We start from the raw sequence: 23181 nt of genomic DNA, 5'->3' as shown, positions 1-23181 counted from the left end.
AAAATAAATTAATAAAACCTGTGTGATCTGCACCTACTATGGTATGTGCCTTTTGTACCTCTTTTTACTTCCACTCAGAGCCAGACTTCTCAAATGGGTCCTTTCCTACCCAACCTATTATTGTGAATGTCCTTCTGAAGGTCATTAATAATTACCAGTTCCCTATTCAGTTCTAATCACAGCTGAAGTTTTTGATGTATTTGTCATTTTCATCCATTCTTTCTCCTTGAAACTTGCCTCCATTAGCTTCCATGCCCCTATATTCTCCTACATTTTTATCTACATTTTTAACAAAAATATTCTAAGTGCCCATTTCAAATTTTCTCTGTACTCCCATAGGAAATTGTTGGTGTTACTCAATTGTCCTTAGTCATATCTGCTCAACTGCACTTTCCCCTGTAGCCATAATATTTTACTTTATATGCCAATATTGAATTTTAAATTAATTTTTGGTAAATTTTTATTTCCATATAAAAATTATCTTCTGATATTTAGGCTCTTCTAACTTTTTATTTGAAATTCCATTTGTATTTTCTGTATTTCAAATTCAATATACATAAAATTAACCCTTTTCCCAAAACCTTTATTATACTTTAGTTAATACATTCACTTAATGATCTAATTTAAATATCTAGGAAAAAAGTTTTATTCTTCACTCTCATCTATCCTTCTAATTGACACGCAAACTTTCATAATGTTTTGATGTTTCTTTTTCTTAAACACATATGAACTATCACCCTTCCATCCTTAACCTCTCTATGTCCACGGAAAACTGTCATAGTTTAGGTTCTCATGATCCATCACCAAGAATATTGCACCAATCTTAACACATATTTGTTTTATTGAATTGATTTGTCTCCTAATTTAGCTTCCTTTCTCTGGTTGTAAATCCTTCTATTTAAACTGTACTGCTACTATATGATCAAGTTATCCCTCTAAATTTAAACTGTCAATTGACAGATGTCAATATCCCTGAACAAAATAGCTTAACTATGTCATTCCAAACACTTGGATATGCCTGTCAAGAACTTACAGGTTTTTTTCACATATGCAGTATTTATTCAGTTGAAGGTATTTTATATTAGTTAATTTTCAAGGTTTCTGTTGGAAACAATTTACCAGATTTCAGAACTTTTTCTTATTATTTCACAGTTAAGGGGACAAAAACACTCTCTTATGGTTGAATTCAATAAAGACTTTTAATTTCTATGCCATAGAATCTTTCCCATCTCAAAATGTGTTAACACACACTCTACCTTCTGTACCTCAGGCACAAGACATGCATTTATTTATTGAATCTACATTTAAGTCATGGGTGAGTCAGTGAATGAGGTAATGTAGGAAACTGTCAAATTAAAAAAAAACAAAAACAAAAACATAAGGAAGAATGCCCATAGCCTTGTACCATAAATAAGTATCTTCTGATTATGTCCATTTTAACAATTTGGTTTTTGTATCTGTTTTTGAAGAGCCAGAAAATAGTCATCTGTTTTAACATATTGAGGTATCTATCTTAGAAGTTTCTGACTTTTTGTACAAATTCTTTGTTTTGTATGACATGAAGCTATACCATACTTGATGTACTTGTGGGTTATTACCTTAATGGGCCTATTTCCATTCATTATAATCATCAACTTAGTCTATAATGAACCAAAATGAGAGCGCAAACAGAGAGTTTGCATGGGTGCATTTATCTTAATCATGAAATTGTTATAACTAAATAACTAAATCATTTAACATGGATGCATTCTTTGCCTCAATGATAACTGAGAAAATATGTTTCTGGAGGATTTGATTGTGCAGTAGGTGTGTGTGTAATGGAAGGACTTGACTGGGAAATCTTTTCAAGTTCACAAGTTGTACCCAAAGCTTACAACACTGAGAGTCTGTTAAGGGCCCCACCATTCCCATTATCCTTCTTCCACTCTCAATCTTGAACAATCAGAACTTAATCACAGGGTGGAAAAGTAAGTGTTTTATATAAAAATGATTGGATGGTGATGCTAAAACCATATAACCAACTGAAAAGATCTTTATGCATGCATCTGCAATATAAAGAAATAGACACTATAAAGAAGAAGAGATCAGTAAGACAACTGAATAGAGATTATTGGAGTAAAGATGTATGAGACATGTTGCTGGGGTTAAACCTGAAAAGAACATGGTTATCCACAGATACTAGAAAAATTTTTTTAAATGTCTAATTAGATAGTTAACTTTCAGCTGGTTACAGAATGCTATTTTTTTGGCAGTAGACAAAGTAAGAATTTTAAGCAAACTATTCTTCTTAGGATAGTGACATTATTTATATTGCTAATTTCCAAAACAGAGTTCAGAACCTGACATAAAGTAAGCACTTTTAAAATGTGAAATGAATTGAAGTTAAATTGACTTTGCATGTTATCAAAATTTCTCAAAGGTATGGGAACCCATTGTAGGAAAAACCAGAGCACACACAGATACTTATAATATTTGACATAACTAAAATTTCCTAGTCAGGGCTCAAAACTATTAATCAACAATATTAATGAGTTAACTTTTAATACATGTTGCTAACAAAACAAGGAATTATCATAGGTAGTTGTAAAAACCTATTTCCATAATATAATAAATTATTTGAGACCTTCTCTGTAAATTATTTTCTCTCTTTTTAAAATAAATATAAGCATCTTTAATTAATTACTTTCTTTGAGGAGTAGTGATTGGGATGGAGTACAAGGGATGCTTCCATAAGGAATCTCAAGTTCTATTTATTAATATGGGTGGAGATTACACTAGTGTTTTCATGTTGTAAAAAATTATCGAGGGGTCGTCTTTCAAGATGGCAGAGGAGTAAGAGGTGGAGATCACCTTCTTCCCCACAAATACATCAAAACTACATCTACATGTGGAATAATTCCTACAGGACACCTACAGAATGCTGGCAGAAGACCTCAGACTTCCCAAAAGGCAAGAAAATCTCCATGTACCTGGGTAGGGCAAAAGCGAAAAAGAAAAAACAGAGACAAAAGAATAGGGACAGGACCTGCACCTCTGGGAGGGATCTGTGAAGGAGGAAAGCTTTCCACACACTAGGAAGCCCCTTTACTGGTGGAGATGGGGGATGGGCGTGGGGAAGCTTTGGAGTCACAGAGGAGAGTGCAGCAACAGGAATGCAGAGGGCAAAGTGGAGAGATTCCTACACAGAGGGTTGGTACTGACCAGCACTTACCAACCTGAGACGCTTGTCTGCTCACCCACTGGGGCAGGTGGGGTCTGGGAGCCAAGGCTCAGGCTTTGGAAGTCAGACCCCAGGGAGGGGACTGGGGTTGGCTGCATGAAGACCGACTGAAAGGGGCTAATGTGCCACAGCTAGCCCAGAGGGAGTCTGGGAAAATGTCTGGACCTGCCAAAGCAGCAAGAAACCATTATTTCGGGGTGCGTGAGGAGAGGGAATTCATTCCCCATGTGACCACAGAAGGCAGAGCACTACCTAAGTGAGCTCCAAAGATGGGCACAAACCACAGCTATCAGCTTGGACCCCAGCGACAGGCATGAACTGCCAATGCTGCTGCCGCTGCCACCAAGAATCCTGTGTGCAAGCACAGGTCACTACCCACACGCCCCTGGGAGCTTGTGCAGCATGACACTGCCAGGGTCCACACGCCCCTGGGAGCTTGTGCAGCATGCCCCTGCCAGGGTCCTGAGATCAAGGGACAACATCCTTGGGAGAACACATAGCGTGCCTCAGGCTGTTGCAATGTCACACCACGCTCTGCCACCTCATGCTCGCCCCACATTCCAATTATGACTACTGTACCCCTCCCTCTCCACATCCTGAGTGAGCAAGAGAGTCCTAATCAGCTGCTGCTTAATCCCTCCTATCTGGGTGGGGAACAGACTCCTGAGAGTGACATACATGCAGAGGCAGGGCCAAAACCAAAGCTGAACACCAGGAGCTGTGCAAACAAAGAAGAGAAAGGGAAATTTCTCTGTGCAGCCTCAGAAGCAGCAGATTAAATCCCCACAATCAACTTGATAAACTATGCATCTGAAGAGAACCTGAATAGACAGCGAATGTTCCCAAAATTGAGGCAATGTACTTTGGGAGCAGTTGTAGACTTGGAATTTACCTTCTGCATCTAATTTGTTTCTGGTTTATGTTTATCTTAGTTTAGTTTTTAGTGCTTATTATCATTGGTGGATGTGTTTATTGGTTTAGTTGCTCTCTTCCTTTATAATTTAGTTTTTATTTAATTTTTTTTCATTTTTATTATTTATTTATTTATTTTTACATTTTTTTTCCTTTTTCTCTTTTTATGAGTGTGTATGTGTATGCTTCTTTGTGTGATTTTGCCCACACACAGCCACAGATGATTTTACAGATGTTTTGCACTAAACACAGAAGTAACAAATCAACTGTATGTAAATTCTTCTAGAGGAACTAGTAACTGGGGAGCCAAATTATTTAATTAAACCTTAAAAATTAGGAAACTATATGATGACAGTATTGCCTTGATATTAAAACCAGACAAGGACAGATTGACAACTATAAAAGCATCTAATATATGACTATACATCTGAAATCATAGCCAATTTTTTACCCATAGAGGATCTATATGAATACTTTCTGTAAGCAAAAATTATTTCTAAATTTATATTTAATGCATCTATAAGATAAAATCATGTTTTTAAAATTTTCCTCACTATTTTCCTATGATTCCTATACTATATTTGGGACTGATTAAAATTCCTGGCTGATATAAAGCATACTTACAACTTGAATCCAGAAGAAAGGTAATAAAACTCACACTTGTAGTTAAAATTAAAAGTTAGACAACAGAATCTTGTGGCATGCAAAAATAAATAATCTGGAAAAATTCTGTTTTTAAGACTGTAAAATATTTTCTAGGACGATGGTATGGTCATTAGAATCAGCCATACTTGCTGTTGGGTTATATTTTCTTCTGAGTTATATGTATATTTTGGCATGTTATGTAAGCAATTTGAAGGCCCATTTCCACATTGGTTTAATATTGACAATAAGACTTATATTATGGAACTGTTGTGAGGCTAAAAAAGCATAATATAGCAAAGTACCCCAAATCATCTCTCACTAAATGATGATCAATGAATTATAGTTGCTGCTTTAGTGTTATTAATGACTAATAATTATGTAGATTCTTATTATAAAATTAATAAACAGTTTAAATTTTTGTGAATTCATAGAGAGCAGAATCACTCCAACATTTATATTAAACACAAAATTTCTAATAGTATTACTTTTGAACTTTAAATATGTTCTTTTGACCATTACTAGGACTATCATAAGAGCCTAAATTGTTATTTCATGGGAAATTATTTTTCATTATACTGTCCTGTTTAATCAATGAACAACATTTTTTAGTAGTACATAACATAATGGGGTAAATTTAGATTAGAATCAGTGGAAGACAACTGGATTTAGATAGGCATACAGATGGCATAACAAAGATACAGGCAGCATTGGAGAAACAGGATGTGTTTCCTGTAACCTGGATGTGTATCCTGAAAACTGAATGGGATTTGAGTCATTTTGATGACTCCTATGCTTTAGACATCCAACTGGAGGAAAGCGTCTCCAACAGAGGATTAGATCACTAGCATAGCTGGACCTGATATGACAGGCCTCAGAGGTCAGGCAGGAGACACATTGCCAACGTCAGAGAAACTGCAGTTGAAAGCTCCTAGGTGGTTTCAACCTAGTGAGGCTTTTTTTATTTTGATTTATTTTTTTTTCTCAAATTAGAAAATTCTATACTCACCAGTTGGATAAATTTCCATGCAGACAAGGTTTGGACAGGATATCATCCTTTTGGAAAAAAATAAAATAAAATAAAATAAAATCACAGGATACACGGTTTGCAGGCAAAGTATTTGCTGGATTAGGATCTCCTCTCTCCCCTGTGTGTACAGCTGGGAGATTCCCAGAGACAGGGGATCATTGAAGAATTAATAAAAATGTATTGTGAAAGAACATGTCCTATCATTTTATTTATTTATTTATTTATTTATTTTAACATCTTTGGTGTCTTAGTTTCTGCTTTATAACAAAGTGAATCAGTTATACATATACATATGTCCCCATAAGTCTACCCTCTTGCATCTCCCTCCCTCCCATCCTCCCTATCCCACCCCTCTAGGTGGTCACAAAGCACTGAGCTGATCTCCCTGTGTCATGTGGCTTCTTCCCACTAGCTATCTATTTTACATTTGGTAGTGTATATATGTCCATGCCACTCTCTCACTTTGTCCCAGCTTACCCTTCCCCCTCCCATTGTTTTTTGTTTTTGTTTTTTGTTTTTTTTGATTCCATATATATGTGTTAGCATACACTATTTGTTTTTCTCTTTCAGACTTACTTCACTCTGGATGACAATCTCTAGGTCCATCCACCTAACTACAAATAACTTAATTTTGTTCCTTTTTATGGTTGAGTAATATTCCACTGTATATATGTGCCACATCTTCCTTATCCATTCATCTGTTGATGGACACTTAGGTGATTTCCATGTCCTGATATTGTAAATAGAGCTGCAATGAACATTTTGGTACATGACTCTTTTTGAATGATGGTTTTCTAAGGGTATATGGCCAGTAGTGGGATTGCTGGGTCATATGGTAGTACTATTTTGAGTTTTTCAAGGAACCTCCATACTGTTCTCCATAGTGGCTGTATCAATTTACATTCCCACTGACAGTGCAAAAGAGTTCCCTTTTCTCCACACCCTCTCCAGCATTTATTGTTTGTATATTTTTTGATGACAGCCATTCTGACTCGTGTGAGATGATATCTCATTGTAGTTCTGATTTGAATTTCTCTAATGATTAATGATGTTGATCATGCTTTCATGTGTTTGTTGGCAATCTGTATGTCTTCTTTGGAGAAAGGTCTATTTAGATCTTCTGCCCATTTTTGGATTGGGTTTTTTGTTTTTTTGATATTGAGCTGCATGAGTTGCTTGTATGTTTTGAAGATTAATCCTTTGTCAGTTGCTTCATTTGCAAATATTTTATCCCATTCTGAGAGGTGTCTTTTCGTCATGTTTATGGTTTCCTTTGCTATACAAAAGCTTTGAAATTTCATTAGGTCCCGTTTTTAATTTTTGTTTTTATTTCCATTTCTCTAGGAGGTGGGTCAAAAAGGATCTTGCTGTGATTTATGTCATAGAGTGTTCTGCCTATGTTTTCCTCTAAGACTTTGATGGTGTCTGGCATTACATTTAGGTCTTTAATCCATTTTGAGTTTATTTTTGTGTACGGTATTAGGGAGTGTTCTCATTTCATTCTTTTATGTGTAGCTGTCCAGTTTTCCCAGCACCATTTATTGAAGAGGCTGTCCTTTCTCCACTGTATATTCTTGCCTCCTTTATCAAAGATAAGGTCACCATATGTGCGTGGGTTTATCTCTGGGCTTTATATCTTGTTCCCTTGATCTATATTTCTGTTTTTGTGCCAGTACCATGCTGTCCTGATTACTGTAGCTTTTTAGTATAGTCTGAAGTCAGCGAGCCTGATTCTTCCAGCTCTGTTTCTCTTTCTCAAAATTGCTTTGGCTATTCAGCGTCTTTTTTGTTTCCATGCAAATTGTGAATTTTTTTTTTCTAGTTCTGTGAAAAATGCCATTTGTAGTTTGATAGGGATTGCATTGAATCTCTAGATTGCTTTGGGTAGTAGAGTCTTTTTCACAATGTTGATTCTTCCAATCCAAGAACATGGTATATCTCTCCATCTTTTTGTATCATCTTTAATTTCTTTCAACAGTGTCATATAATTTTCTGCATACAGGTCTTTTGTCTCGTTAGGTAGGTTTATTCCTAGATATTTTATTCTTTTTGTTGCAATGGTAAATGGGAGTGTTTTCTTAATTTCACTTTCAGATTTTTTCGTCATTAGTGTATAGGAATGCAACAGATTTCTGTGCATTAATTTTGTATCTTGCTACTTTACCAAATTCATTGATTAGCTCTAGCAGTTTTCTGGTAACATCTTTAGGATTCTCTGTATATACAGTATCATGTCATCTGCAAACAGTGCCAGTTTTACTTCTTCCTTTGCTATTTGGATTCCTTTTATTTCTTTTTCTTTGATTGCTGTGGCTAAAACTTCCAAAACTATGTTAAATAATAGTGGTGAGAGTGGGCAACCTTGTCTTGTTCCTGATCTTAGTGGAAGTGGTTTCAGTTTTTAAACATTGAGGGTGATGTTGGCTGTGGGTTTGTCATATATGGCCTTAATTATGTTGAGGAAATTTCCCTCTATGCCTACTTTCTGGAGGGTTTTTATCATAAATGAGTGTTGAATTTTGTCAAAAGCTTTCTCTGCATCTATTGGGATGATCACATGGTTTTTCTCCTTCAATTTGTTAATATGGAGTATCACGTTGATTGATTTGCATATATTGAAGAATCCTTGCATTCCTGGGATAAACCCCACTTGATCATAGTGTATGATCCTTTTAATGTGTTCTTGAATTTTGTTTGCTAGTATTGTGTTGAGGAATTTTTCATCTACGTTCATTAGTGATATTGGTCAGTAGTTTTCTTTCTTTGTGACATCTTTGTCAGGTTTTGGTATCAGAGTGATGGTGGCCTCTTAGAATGAATTTGGGCGTGTTCGTCCTGTTACATTTTGGAAGAGTTTGAGAAGGAGAGTTGTTAGCTCCTCTGTAAATGTTTGATAAAATTCTCCTGCGAAGCCATCTTGTCCTGGGCTTTTGTTTGATGGAAGATTTTTAATCACAATTTCAATTTCAGTGCTTGTGATTGGTCTGTTCATATTTTCTATTTCTTCCTGTTTCAGTCTCAGAATGTTGTTCATTTCTAAGAATTTGTCGATTTCTTCCAGGTTGTCCATTTTATTGACATATAGTTGCTTTTAGTAATCTCTAATGATCCTTTTTATTTCTGCAGTGTCAGTTATTACTTCTCCTTTTTCATTTCTAATTCTATTGATTTGAATCTTCTCCGTTTTTTCTCTGGATAATGGTTTATCAATTTTGTTTATCTTCTCAAAGAACCAGATTTTAGATTTATTGATCATTGCTATCGTTTCCTTCATTTTTTTTTCATTTATTTCTGATCTGATCTTTATAATTTCTTTCCTTCTGCTAAGTTTGGGGTTTTTTGTTCTTCTTTCTCTAATTGCTTTAAGTATAAAATTAGGTTGTTTATTTGAGATGTTCCTTGTTTCTTAAGGTAGGCTTGTACTGCTATAAACTTCTCTCTTAGAACTGCTTTTGCTGAATCCCATAGGTTTTGGGTCGTTTTGTTTTCATTGCCATTTGTTTCTAGATATTTTTTGATTTCCTCTTTGATTTATTCAGTGATCTCTTTGTTATTAAGTAGTGTGTTGTTTAGCTTCCATATGTTTGTATTTCTTACAGATTTTTTCCTGTAATTGATATCTAGTCTCATAGCATTGTGGTCGGAAAAGATACCTGATACAATTTCAATTTTCTTAAATTTACCAATTCTTGATTTGTGAGCCAAGATATGATCTGTCCTGGAGAATGTTCCATGAGCACTTGAGAAGAATGTGTATTCTGTTGTTTTTGGATGGAATGTCCTATAAATATCAATTAAGTCCATCTTTTTTAATGTATCATTTAAAGCTTGTGTTTCCTTATTTATTTTCATTTTGGATAATATGTCCATTGGTGAAAGTAGGGTGTTAAAGTCCCCTACTATGATTGTGTCACTGTCGATTTCCCCTTTTATGGCTGTTAGTATTTGCCTTATGTATTGAGGTGCTCTTATGTTGGGTGCATAAATATTTACAATTGTTATACCTTCTTCTTGGATCAATTCCTTGATCATTATGTAGTGTACTTCTTTGTCTCTTCTAATAGTCTGTTTTAAAGTCTATTTTGTCTGATAGGAGAATTGTTATTCCAGTTTTCTTTTGATTTCTATTAGCATGGAATATCTTTTTCCATCCCCTTACTTTCAGTCTGCATGTGTCCCTAGGTCTGTAGTGGGTCTCTTGTAGAAAACACATATACGGGTTTTGTTTTTGTATCCATTCAGCCAGTCTATGTCTTTTGGTTGAAACATTTAATCCAAATACATTTAAGGTAATTATTGGTTTGTATGTTCCTATTACCATTTTCTTAATTGTTTTGGGTTTAATATTTTAGATCTTTTCCTTCTCTTGTGTTTCCTGCTTAGAGAAGTTCCTTTAGCATTTGTTGTAAAGCTGGTTTGGTGGTGCTAAATTCTCTTAGGTTTTGCTTGTCTGTGAAGGTTTTAATTTCTCTGTCAAATCTGAGTGAGATCCTTGCTGGGTAGAGTAATCTTGGTTGTAGTTTTTTCTCCTTCATCACTTTAAATATGTCCTGCCACTTCCTACTGGCTTGCAGAGTTTCTGATGAAAGATCAGCTGTTAACCTTACGGGGATTCCCTTCTGTTTATTTGTTGTTTTTCCCTCGCTGCCTTTAATATTTCTTCTTTGTATTTAACATTTTTTTTAACATCTTTATTGGGGTATAATTGCTTTACAATGGTGTGTTAGTTTCTGCTTTATAACAAAGTGAATCAGTTATACATATACATATGTTCCCATATCTCTTCCCTCATGCATCTCCCTCCCTCCCACCCTCCCTATCCCACCCCTCCAGGTTGTCACAAAGCACCAAGCCAATATCCCTGTGCCATGCGGCTGCTTCCAACTAGCTATCTACCTTACTACGTTTGTTAGTGTGTATATGTCCATGACTCTCTCTCGCCCTGTCACAGCTCACCCTTCCCCCTCCCCATAACCTCAAGTCCGTTCTCTAGGAGGTCTGCGTCTTTATTCCTGCCTTACCCCTAGGTTCTTCATGACATTTTTTTTTCTTAAATTCCATATATATGTGTTAGCATACAGTATTTGTCTTTTTCTTTCTAAGTGAAGTAAGTCAGAAAGAAAAAGACAAATACCGTATTGTATTTAACATTTGATAGTTTGATTAATATGTGTCTTGGCATGTTTCTCCTTGGATTTTTCCTGTATCGGACTCTCTGTGCTTCCTGGACTTGATTAAATATTTCCTTTCCCATATTTGGGAAATTTTCAGCTATAATCTCATTAAATATTTTCTTAGTCCCTTTCTTTTTCTCTTCTTCTTCTTCTGGTGCCCTTATAATGTGAATGTTGGTGCATTTAATGTTGTCCCAGAGGTCTCTGAGACTATCCTCAGTTCTTTTCTTTCTTTTTTCTTTATTCTGCTCTGCAGTAGTTATTTCCACTATTTTATCTTCCAGGTCACTTATCTGTTCCCCTGCCTCAGTTATTCTGCTCTTGATCCCTGCTAGAGAATTTTTAATTTCATTTATTGTGTTGTTCATCATTGTTTGTTTGCTCTTTAGATCTTCTAGATCCTTATTAAAAGTTTCTTGCATTTATTCTATTTCCAAGATTTTGGATCATCTTTACTATCATTATTCTGAATTCTTTTTCAGGTAAACTGCCTATTTCCTCTTCATTTGTTATGCCTAGTGGGCTTTTGCCTTGCTCCTTCATCTGCTGTGTGTTTTTCTGTCTTTTCGTTTTGCTTAACTTTCTGTTTTTGCGGTCTCCTTTTTGCACGCTGCAGGTTCGTCATTTCCATTGTTTTTGGTGTCTGCCTCCAGTGCCTAAGGTTGGTTCAGTGAGTTGTGTAGGCTTCCTGGTGGAGGGGCTAGTGCCTGTGTTCTGGTGGATGAGGCTGGATCTTGTCTTTCTGGTTGGCAGGTCCACATCTGGTGGTGTGTTTTGGGGGGTCTGTGGCCTTATTATGATTTTAGGCAGCCTCTCTGCTAATGGATGGGTGTGTGTTCCTGTCTTGCTAGTTGTTTGGTATAGGGTGTCCAGCACTGTAGCTTGCTGGTCTTTGAGTGAAGCTGGGTCTTGACATTGAGATGGAGATCTCTGGGAGATTTTCACCGTTTGATATCATGTGGAGCTGGGAGGTCTGTTGTGGACCAGTGTCTTGAACTTGGCTCTCACACCTCAGAGGCACAGCCCTGATGCCTGGCTGGAGCACCAAGAGCCTTTCATCCACATGGCTCAGAATAAAAGGAAGAAAAAATAGAAAGAAGGAAAGGAAGAAAGAAGATAAAATAAAATAAAGTTATTAAAATAAAAAATAATTATTAAGAAAAAATTTTTTAAAGTAAAATAAAAAACAAAAACAGACAGACAGAACCCTAGGATAAATGGTAATAGCAAAGCTATACAGACAAAATCCCACACAGAAGCATACACATACACACTCACAAAAAGAGAAAAAGGGGGGAAAAATATATATATATATATCTTTGTTCCCAAAGTCCACATCCTCAATTTGGGATGATTCATTGTCTATTCAGGTATTCCACAGATGCAGGGTATATCAAGTTGATTGTGGAGATTTAATCCGCTGCTCCTGAGGCTGCTGGAAGAAATTTCCCTTTCTCTTCTTTGTTTGCATAGCTCCTGGGGTTCAACTTTGGATTTGGACCTGCCTCTGCACGTAGGTCGCCTGAGGGCATCTGTTCTTCGCTCAGACTGGACAGGGTTAAAGGAGCAGCTGTTTAGGGGGCTCTGACTCACTCAGGCTGGGGGGAGGGAGGGGTACGGATGAGGGGCAAGCCTGCAGCGGCAGAGGCCTGCGTGACATTGCACCAGCCTGAGGCGCGCCGTACGATCTCCCGGGGAAGTTGTCCCTGGATCACGGGACCCTGGCAGTAGCAGGCTGCACAGGCTCCCAGGAGGGGAGGTATGGATAGTGAACTGTGCTGGCACCCAGGTTTCTTGGTGGCTGCAGCAGCAGTCTTAGTGTTTCATGCCCGTCTGTGGGGTCCGCGCTGATAGCCGCCACTCATGCCCATCTCTGGAGCTCCTTTAAGCAGCGCTCTTAATCCCTCTCCTCGCGCACCAGGAAACAAAGAGGGATGAAAAAGTCTCTTGCCTCTTCGGCAGCTCCAGACGTTTTCCCGGACTCCCTCCCAGCTAGCCATGGCGCACTAGCACCCTTCAGGCTGTGTTCATGCCGCCAACTCCAACCCTGGGGTCCGACTGAAGCCAGAGCCTCAGCTCCCAGCCCCCGCCCACCCCGGCGGGTGAGCAGGCAAGCCTCTCGGGCTGGTGAGTGCTGGTCAACACCGATCCTCTGTGTGGGAGTCTCTCCACTTTGCTCTCCGCACCCCTGTGGCTGTGCTCTCCTCCGTGGCTCCGAAGCTCCCCGCTCCGCCACCCGCAGTCTCCGCCCGCCAAGGGGCTTCTTAGTGTATGGAAACATTTCCTCCTTCACAGCTCCCTCTCACTGGTGCAGGTCCCGTCCCTATTCTTTGTCTCTGTTTTTTCTTTTTTCTTTTGCCCTACCCAGGTACGCGGGGAGTTTCTTGCCTTTTGGGAGGTCTGAGGTCTTCTGCTAGCATTCAGTAGGTGTTCTGTAGGAGTTGTTCCACATGTAGATGTATTTCTGGTGTATTTGTGGGGAAGAAGGTGATTTCCGCGTTTTAGTCTTCCACCATGTTGAAGCTCCTCCTGTCCTATCTTGAAGTCTGGTAATCCCAGGAGGTATCAAAGCCAGATTATAACAACAACAAATGCAAAAATTATTTTATTTCTTTTATGTCCTCTCCCTCTCCCTCAGTTCACCCTTGGCAAGACTGAAAAGGGCAAATACTGAGGATAGGATGTGTCAGAATTTAAAACAGAAAAGAAATCAAACATACAGCCCCTTCCCATTCTCCATAGTGACTCAGGGTCTAAGGTACATCCAGCTGGGAGTGGAGCTTTGAATTGAGTAGAAGTTCCTATAGTAGTTTGAATTTGATATTTAATTTAAAAAATTAAAATGATTTAAAAATTGTAAAATTATATGATTTTTCCCAAGATTGTATCCAGGGTAAGAAAGAATGTACAATTTTGCTGTGGGCTATGGAACAATAAAATAAATATGTATTATATATCATCATACAGAGCACAACATATAACATATTAAGTGGCTAATAAGTATCCAGAAGAGGAGAACTTCAGTAGAGGTAAGAGAAAGTGCAAAATTTTGGAGTAGAAATCAGCATATTTCCAGAAACAACAACTGCATTTTAAATATAGTATGATATAATCAAATATAAAATTACCCAATATATATACAAATATGTATTATGGAAAAAATATGCATAGAGATATGCATTCAAGGGGACATCTCTGAGACTGTGCCATTTGAGCTGAGTCGTGTGGGGAGAGTGCATTGAGTGCAAAATGGGTGGAAAAACATTCCAGGCAGAAAGAATAAATGTGTAAAAGTAAAAGCAGCATGACACGTTTGATGAAAGTGAGCAGAAGAATTAATTAAGAAAAGAAGGATGGAATATTTAAAGACAGCCTGATAAATAGATTGGGACCACACCAAAAAATGCTTTGTATACCATAACAGTATTTGATTTCAGGTATGCATGAGAAGTTTAGTAAAGAAATGGTAATAATATGATTTGAGTACTTGAGAAATAGCTCTTAAAAACAAAATAAAACCCACAAAAATCTATTGTTTTAGTTTCCTATTTCTGCTGTAACAAATTACCATGAATTTAGTGACTTAACACACAGTCATATTTTCTTGTGCCTGTCAGAAATCCAAAGTGGGTCACACTGGCCAAAATCAAGGCATCAGCAATGTATCTCAAGGCTTTAGGTGAGAATCTGTTTGCCTTTTCCATCTTCTGGAGGCTGCCCACACATTTTGGCCCATAGTCCTCTTTATTCACCTTCAAAGCCAGCAATAGCTGCCTGCATCTCTCTCAGGATATCAATTCACTGGTGTTTACTTTTGTGTGTCTGTCTTCTTCATTCTTAGGTTATAGCAATTAGGACTTGGACACCTTTTGGAGGACATTATTCTGCTTCCCACAATTATTATTCAAGAAATGATTAGGAAAATTTTGGTGCTTAAAAGCAGTGGAATAAATAATAATAGTTGTAAATAATAACAGCAATGATGATAACAGTAATAACAATACTGTTGGTGAGTACGGGTTAATATGTAAATTTCTCTGTGCTTCACAAGTCCAGAGAGATATTATTGAATGAATAATTTGTGGAAGATTAAACAAACCACTATCAAATCCCTTTGGGAGACAACTGGAGGTTTGGTGTGGGTGGATTCTATACTTTTTAAAAATCATCTTATATTGTTTGAAATTTTTGGTGTGTATATATAGCAACTTTTCAATTAAAGATACTGTATTTCCTTAATTTTTAGAATAATTATTTTTAAAATGCGTTTGTTCTAATCAATTGAGGAGTAAAAACATGGAAGTTATTTGGTGTGAGATTTCAGTAGACATAATTTAGAGTAGCTTCCTGGGTACACCATCTTTACTGGCCATGACTGTGGTCTGCCTCCACATGTTCTTATGATAAAAGACTCACCTGCCCTGTTGGTCAATGGATTGGTCATGTTATACATCCTGAGCATTATCAGTCAGAATATGTCAGTTCCTTAGATCTATGATTGGTCAATGGGCCTGTGATAGGTGAAGAGGATCTCCCTTGTTAATGCCTAATCTCTATGTGAGAAGAGAAGCTGTTTTCAATTTCTGCTCATGAAACTGCTAAGAAAAAAACCTAAAAGAGCTGGCAACCACTTCCATTGCCATATTTCCAGTCATCACTAAAAAGTAAAATCTAACGCTAATATAATGGAGTAACTAAATAGGAAATCCTAAATATACTCTATCTGCTAGTCCAGTGGTTCACAAGGCCAGAGACATCATTGACCTTCTTTGGTTAATTCATATGGGCCAATAGATTCCCTTTGATAATTTAGCTACTTCAGGTTATACTTCTACCTTCATAACGAAAAGAGCTTAGAAAATAATTAATATTTTATCAAGGAGTTTTAAATATCTCCATTTTTGACAACAATGAAAATACTTTCCTCCTACTTACTATTTGATAATATAGTCTCTGAATGTGGTTGTACCTCAGACCTCGACCTCAGACTACAAGAGAGCAGCTCAAAATATGACTCAGAATATCTCTCTGAACTATTCTTATCATCCTTCCTCTCCTACACAAATTTGTTTTGATTTCTACACAAACAAATTTTTAAAATTCACAAATTATTTTTTAGAATATCACAAAGCCAACATAAGTAATGATCCAGTTTCATAAGCCAAGCATTGTGTTACTCACTTATGTTGTACTGCAGTTTTTCAGGTATAAAAAAACAAAGAGTCAGAAGGAGATTATATATAATGAACAACAAATGTAAGTTTATTTTTTTTTCGATATTCATTCAACAGCAGAGAAAATTGTGCTACAAAATGGAGGAAATGATAAAATTTGAAATGGCCAGGTATGTTCTTCAATTATGATTAACCATTCAAGATTCATTCAAAAAATGTGAATTAAATATGTTGCAAAAGTAAAAACATAAATAGTTGTCAACAAAAGCAACAACAAATGACTTTTCCATTTGGAAGAGCCAATATTTTTTTTGAGAGTGTAAAAAGTGGTCTTTTATGTCACAAAATGCCATCATCACTATCATTCCATAAATCTTATTAAAAAAACACTTGCACTTAAGAGCAAGATGAATTGATTTATAATTCAGAGAACAATCATTGGAACAATTTTACTTTAAAATTTTGGACCCAAATAATTAAAGATGATAAATTTAAAAATCTATGAGTAATGAATAAGACTAGCCCCTCTCTCTCTCTCTTTCTCTCTCTCTCTCTCTCTCTCTCTCTCTCTCTCTCTTTGGCAATTATGAAGGCTTTATGTGTTTAAATAGAAAGAATCTCACAGAATAACTCTTGTAAATTGTTTTTTCTTTTCTCCTCAAAAAATAGATAATCTTATATTTTGGACAACAAATACTAAAACTACATTTAAAAAATAGAGTTACCAGAATTCCAGTTTCAGTCGCTTATGACGGGATGTTAATACAAATCTTTGACTACACAGGGCTCATATACCTCCTCTATTCTACATTTCTATGAAGTTTTGTACTCCAACTGGGAATAAACATTTCAGGACTCAAAGATGATTAGAAATGAACTGGTACTACTTTTTCTTTCTCTTTTTCCACCATCAACCTATCTTTACTTTATTTTTTTTTTCCATTACTGAAAGGCTCTTTAGATAAGAACACCTCTGACTTCTGGTTCTTCAGTGTGTGATATTCCTATAACCTCAGGGAGTTTGGAGGATTTAGTTAGCAGGAATTAGCTATCATTTTAGTCAAATGTACTCTTCAAGTGACTACTGCATGTAAAAACCTGCAAAAATAATATTTTGCATTTACATAGGTATTGATGAGGCTCAGGGTAGGTGACCCAAAATATGACAAGGTGGCATATTGATTGTTTTGAATTAACAGTACTGGAGAAGCAGCCACATGGAAACTCTGACCCTCTTCTCTGTTCCCCTGAAATCAGGAAATATATCTCCTTTCTTGCACCAGGAGGTAGAGAGACATTCTTATACAAGAGATAGGGAATTAAGGGCCAAAGAGGTGTGTAAACAAACTCTGCTTGGTTTCTTCACTAATAAGTACCCAAGCCTGTTTGTCTCATTAGTTCTTCATAAACGTATTGTTTCATTGTATAAAAGGTATAAAAACAGCCTACTTTGGTCGTTTCTTGGGTTCGACATTATGAGACCTCTGTGAGTATGAAATTATTATTTTTTCCTCCTGCTAATCTGCCTTGTGTCAATTTAATTATTAAAGCCAGACAAAAGAACCAAGAGTGGTAGAGAGAAAATTTTCCCTCCTTGACAGTACCCTGACATCATTTGCCAAATACTTATATGTCATTAATTTACCCATCTCTGTGAAATGGGTGCTACTGATAAATTGCATCATTGACATTTGAAAGATGAATAAATGAATTTTACATAAATAGAGTGACTTGTCTAAGACACTAAAAATGTAACAACAAAACCAGAATGAGAACTCATTTCCCCAACTTCGATCTCAATTCAGCTCAATTAATTCTGTTCAATGATACCCAAGCTCAAGTAAAATCATCAAAGTCCAGCTTCCCCTACCATAGATTTCTCTGTCTTTTCCAGAAGCTCAGCCCAGCATTTCTATCTGACAGCTTTTATTACCTCCTCTGACTCCCTCTCAGCTTTTTTCCCCCTCACAGGTATTTCCCCACTAAATCTCTAATCCATCTAATCCTGTTTTGGAATATGCTTCTTATAGGACTCACACTAACATAAACTCTTTTCTATAACCCCTCAGAAGAATATAAACAGCACCATTCCTTCCTGATAGTTAAATATGTTATATGATATGAATAAATAATTTATACCAATAGCCAACAAAATACACAAACAAGTATAAGTTCAATATAGTATATATTTCCTTTATCCTTCAGCATCAAGCCCATATGATTAATAGTAATGTAATTTGTACAAATACTTTATTTGTGCATGGAAATATATCAGACTATTCATTCCAAATCTTGAACCTTCTAATTCCATGTTTCTGAATTAATTTTAATAAAATCACTACAGAAATGCACAAAGATAGAATTATAAGGATGAACACAGGGGTTATTTTTAATGAGAAAAAAATTATTTCCTTGAAGATTATTTAAAATAATGGAAAGATGTTAATCAAATATTGATAAATCAAAAAAGCAATGTATACATTATATTTTTTCTGCAGAAAAATACATAAGCACGTTTATGCACAAAATGAATGGAATTATGTATCAATAAAATAAAACATAACCCAGTTTTCTGTTTATCTCCTTGTTGGTAAAAACATGGGTGGATTTAATCTTTTACTTCTGCATTTCTGTATTTTCTATAATAAATATGCATTAATTTTATAGTCAAAGAACATGCATATACTATGAAAAACCATGATAGACACTTTCCTAAATATAACAGGGAAAATGAAGAAAGAAATATGAAACATTATTCATCACTCACACCTCCATTCTTCAAAGTTGAAGTAAGTTTTAAGAATATTTTTTCAAACTGTGTTGTAAATTACTTGTGAATATACATTGTCTGCCATTTTGGAAAACAATAATTGATATACACTATCCATGCAGTAATTTAATTCAAAATGCTGAAATATCAACAATCACATCATGGTTTTGCATCCATAAGTTTGCACAGCTTAATATCCACACTCACATGGAAAACAAGTGTGTATTCATACTTCCATGAAGTCTTCAAATGAACTGTGCAATCTCTCAAAAAATTAAAAATAAAATTAATATGCAGTTTTCTAATATTTAAAAATCTCATCCTCTGCTTTTTTCAAAGTTTTATTCAGTGAGATAACTCTTTGGAAATGTGACTCATCTCCCATATAGAGAAATACATTTCCTGAATCATTTATTTATTCATTTATTTACAAATATGTGTTGCCTATGTTCATTTTGCTGATCACTAAGCTAGTAACAGTATTGGAATTAATTAAGTTTTAGATTAATCATTATCATACTCTCCACAGAGTTTAGAATATGTGGTCATTCAAAAATAAATATATGTTAATATTTTATTAGTGTTAGATGCTGACAGTGAAATAGCAATTAAAAGAGAAATCAGGAACTTTCCTATGGAATTCAGAGATAAAAATGTGTAAATGAATGACTGATAAGACCTTGAGATATTCAAATTAATATGTTAGGAGCTTAGATGGGAGGGAGGTTGTCTTATGGTATAAGTAACATTTAAGCTGGCCTTAGATACCACTTTCTGTACTTGCCCCCTGCCCCCAGCATTACATTTATTTTTCTATTAGAGCACTCAACATTCTATGATGTAATTATCTAATATTTTCCTGTGTGGAGGTTTCTCTGATCATAAATAATTCCTCTCATCTCTACATTTGTATTGATTATCCCCTCATTTCTCCACTCGCTTATAGATCTTTCAATGAGCCCTCTGTAATATTCTAAATATTGATAACACATTCCTGGGCATCTTTTGTTTTTTCCCTGAATATTATTCATACTTCATGTAACTAAAACCTTCATACTCCCTGTTTTTTTATTACTGATATTGGTGACTTGTATTTTTTCCTTGATTACTCTTGTTATGGTTTTATAATTTTAGTAATATTTTTAGAGAACTAACATTTAGTTTTGATCATTTTCTTTATTGTACAATCAATTTACATTAATCGAGTTCATCTATTGCATGTTTAACTTCTATCCATTATTTTTTAATTGTTTCCTTCCTTTCACTTTATGGAGTTTGTTTTTAAGTGAAACCTCAGATATTCTGTTTTCAGCTTTTCTAACCTATTCATTTAAAACTCTAAAAGTTCTCTTTTTTTCATGCTGTAAGCCTCATCCCACAAATCTTTATATGCCTCCCTTCAATATCATTCAGTTCAAAATATTTCCACTGATATTCAAAATGTAATTTTGATATTTTCAATGTAATATTCTTATTCCCTGGTTTCTTAAAAAACATACTGGTAAATTCCAAGTGGAAAGAGGTTATTATTTTTGTAGTTTTTGCATTTATTGTCATTGATTTACCTTTATTGTCCTTGAGTGCTCAATTCCTTTTGAGCTATTGAATGCTCTCTAAATAATGCTCATCCATTGATAATCATCAAATCTTGTTTAATATACCAGCCTTGAACCAATTTTGGTAAATATGCCATGTTCATTTGAAAATAATTTGTACCCTCTTTTTATGAGATAATTCTTCTTATCAAATCTTTAGAGAGGTGTGCTAAAAATTTCTAAATGTTGGCAAGGAGTTACTGCTCTGAATATGTTGGCTAACTTTTGCTTTATACTTTACTTTACTTTTTGTTTGCTGATTGATATAATGAATTAATGAATAGGAGGGTGGAGTCAAGATGATGATGTGGGAAGATGTGGAGTTAGTGTGTTCCCACAACTAGGGCACCTGCCATCTGCTGGTGGGGGACTCTGACATGTAAGGAGATGGGAGGAACCCCAGAGTGAACTGGTAAGATGTAGGGGAACTGAGGGGGGAGAAATGGAGGCCAGACAGGATCGCCACACTTGAGGCTGGGGAAGATCAGGAGAAGCAGTTGGGAGGGACTCTCTGGGAAGAGCAGGAGAAGAGCAGAGGGTGATTGCCTGGCCCACTCGGGCACAGGGAGCCTGCTGAACTCCCAGGCCAATCCCCAGCCGTCCAAAAGCCCTCCAGGTCATGTGGGTCCTTGGGGGCACAGAAAGGAGGCTGAGAGGAGAACAGGAGAGGCAGGCAGGAGGGGCCCTCTGGAAGGAGTGAGTGAGGAGAGGATGGTGATTGCCCTGCCCACTTGGGCATGGGGAGCCTGCTGAGCTCCCAGGCCAATCCACTGTCCTCCAAATCCCCCTCCAGGCCACATGGGTCCTTGGGGGCATAGGAGGGAGGCCAGGGAGATCGGGAGAGGCAGGCAGGAGGTTTCCTCCCAGACCCCAGACTGGAGGAGCAGGAGTGGAGACAAGGGCACTTGCCCCACCCACTGGAGGACAGGAAGGCTGCTGGGCTCCCAGGTGAGGTCCCCTGCCCTCTGGGACCAGGGGTGGGGGGCACGCCTGGGCCCTTCTGTTCTTTGAGCTTAAGCCACAGCCCCCACAGCCCCCAGGGCATTTTCCAGGCCATGGGTCCTGATCATGGGTCCCACCTACCATCCAAACCTTGCTCTTGCTTAAGCCCCCTATAGCCAAGGCATTTCCCCCCACACCAGTTTTTTTCTTTTCCCTCCTCCTCTTTTTTACTATTATGATACTGATATACCTTCCAGTTGTTGATTCATCAATTTTTTATTTTCACATTCTTTCTAACATATCTATTAGTTTCCTAGTCTAATTTTATTTTTTATTTTGTTATTGTTCTCTTTTATTTTTTCTTTCTTTTTTTTGCCACACCACGCAGCTTGAGAGATCTTGGTTCATGAGCCCAGGGTTGCACGGAGGCTCCTGTAGTGGGAGTTCTAAGTCTAAACCACTGGACTAACAGAAAACCTCAGACCCCAGGGAATATTCATTGCAGTGAGTTCTCACAGAGGTCCTCATCTCAGCACCAAGACCCATCTCTACCCAATAGCCTACAGACTCTAGTGTTGGAAGCCTCAGATCAAACAACGAATAAAACAGAAACACAATCTCACTCATAAAAAAAAAAAGAGAGAGCAAAAAATATGTCACAGATGAAGGAGCAAGGTAAAAACCCTCAAGACCAAATAAATGAAGAAGAAATAGGAAATCTACCTCAAAAAGAATCCAGAGCAATGATAGTAAAGATGATTCAGAATCTCAGAAAAAGAATAGAGGCACGGATTGAGAAAATAGAAGAAATGTTTAACAAAGATCTAAAAGAACAAAAAAACAAACAAACAGATGAACAACACAATAACTGAAATGAAAAATACACTAGAAGGAATCAATAACAGAATAACTGAGGCACAAGAACAAATAAGTGAGCTGGAATACAAAATGATGGAAATAACAGCTGAGAAGCAAAATAAAGAAAAAAGAATGAAAAGAATTGAAGACAACCTCAGAGACCTCTGGGGCAACACTAAATGCACCAACATTTGAATTATAGGGGTCCCAGAAGAAGAAGAGAAAAAGAAAGGGTCTGAGAATATATTTAAAGAGATTATAGTTGAAAACTTCCCTAACATGGGAAAGGAAATAGTCATCCATGTCCAGGAAGCACAGAGAATCCCGTACAGGATAAACCCTAGGAAAAACAGACCAAGACACATATTAATCAAACTTACAAAAATTAAATTCAAAGAAAATATATTAAAAGCAGCAAGGGAAAAAATAATAATATACAAAGAAATCCCCATAAGGTTATCAGCTGATTTTACAGTGGAAACACTTCAACCCAGAAGGGAGTGGCAGGATATACTTAAAGTGATGAAAGAGTAAACCTACAACCAAGATTACTCTACCCAGCAAGGATCTCATTCAGATTGGAGGCAGAAGTCAAAAGCTTTTCAGACAAGCAAAAGCTAAGAGAATTCAGCACCACCAAACCAGCTTTACAACAAATGCTAAAGAAACTTCTCTAAGCAGAAAAGAGAAGAGAAGGAAAAGACCCACAAAAACAAACCCAAAACAATTAAGAAAATGGTAATAGGAACATACATATTGATAATAACCTTGAATGTAAATGGATTACATGCCCCAACCAAAAGACACAGACTGGCTGAATGGATACATAAACAAGACCCATATATATGCTGTCTACAAGAGACC

The sequence above is a fragment of the Delphinus delphis genome, chromosome 5 (assembly GCF_949987515.2).
Source record: "Delphinus delphis chromosome 5, mDelDel1.2, whole genome shotgun sequence".
Lineage (NCBI taxonomy): Eukaryota > Metazoa > Chordata > Mammalia > Artiodactyla > Delphinidae > Delphinus > Delphinus delphis.
The sequence above is the reverse complement of the archived record's forward strand: the minus strand, read 5'-3'. Positions refer to the sequence as shown.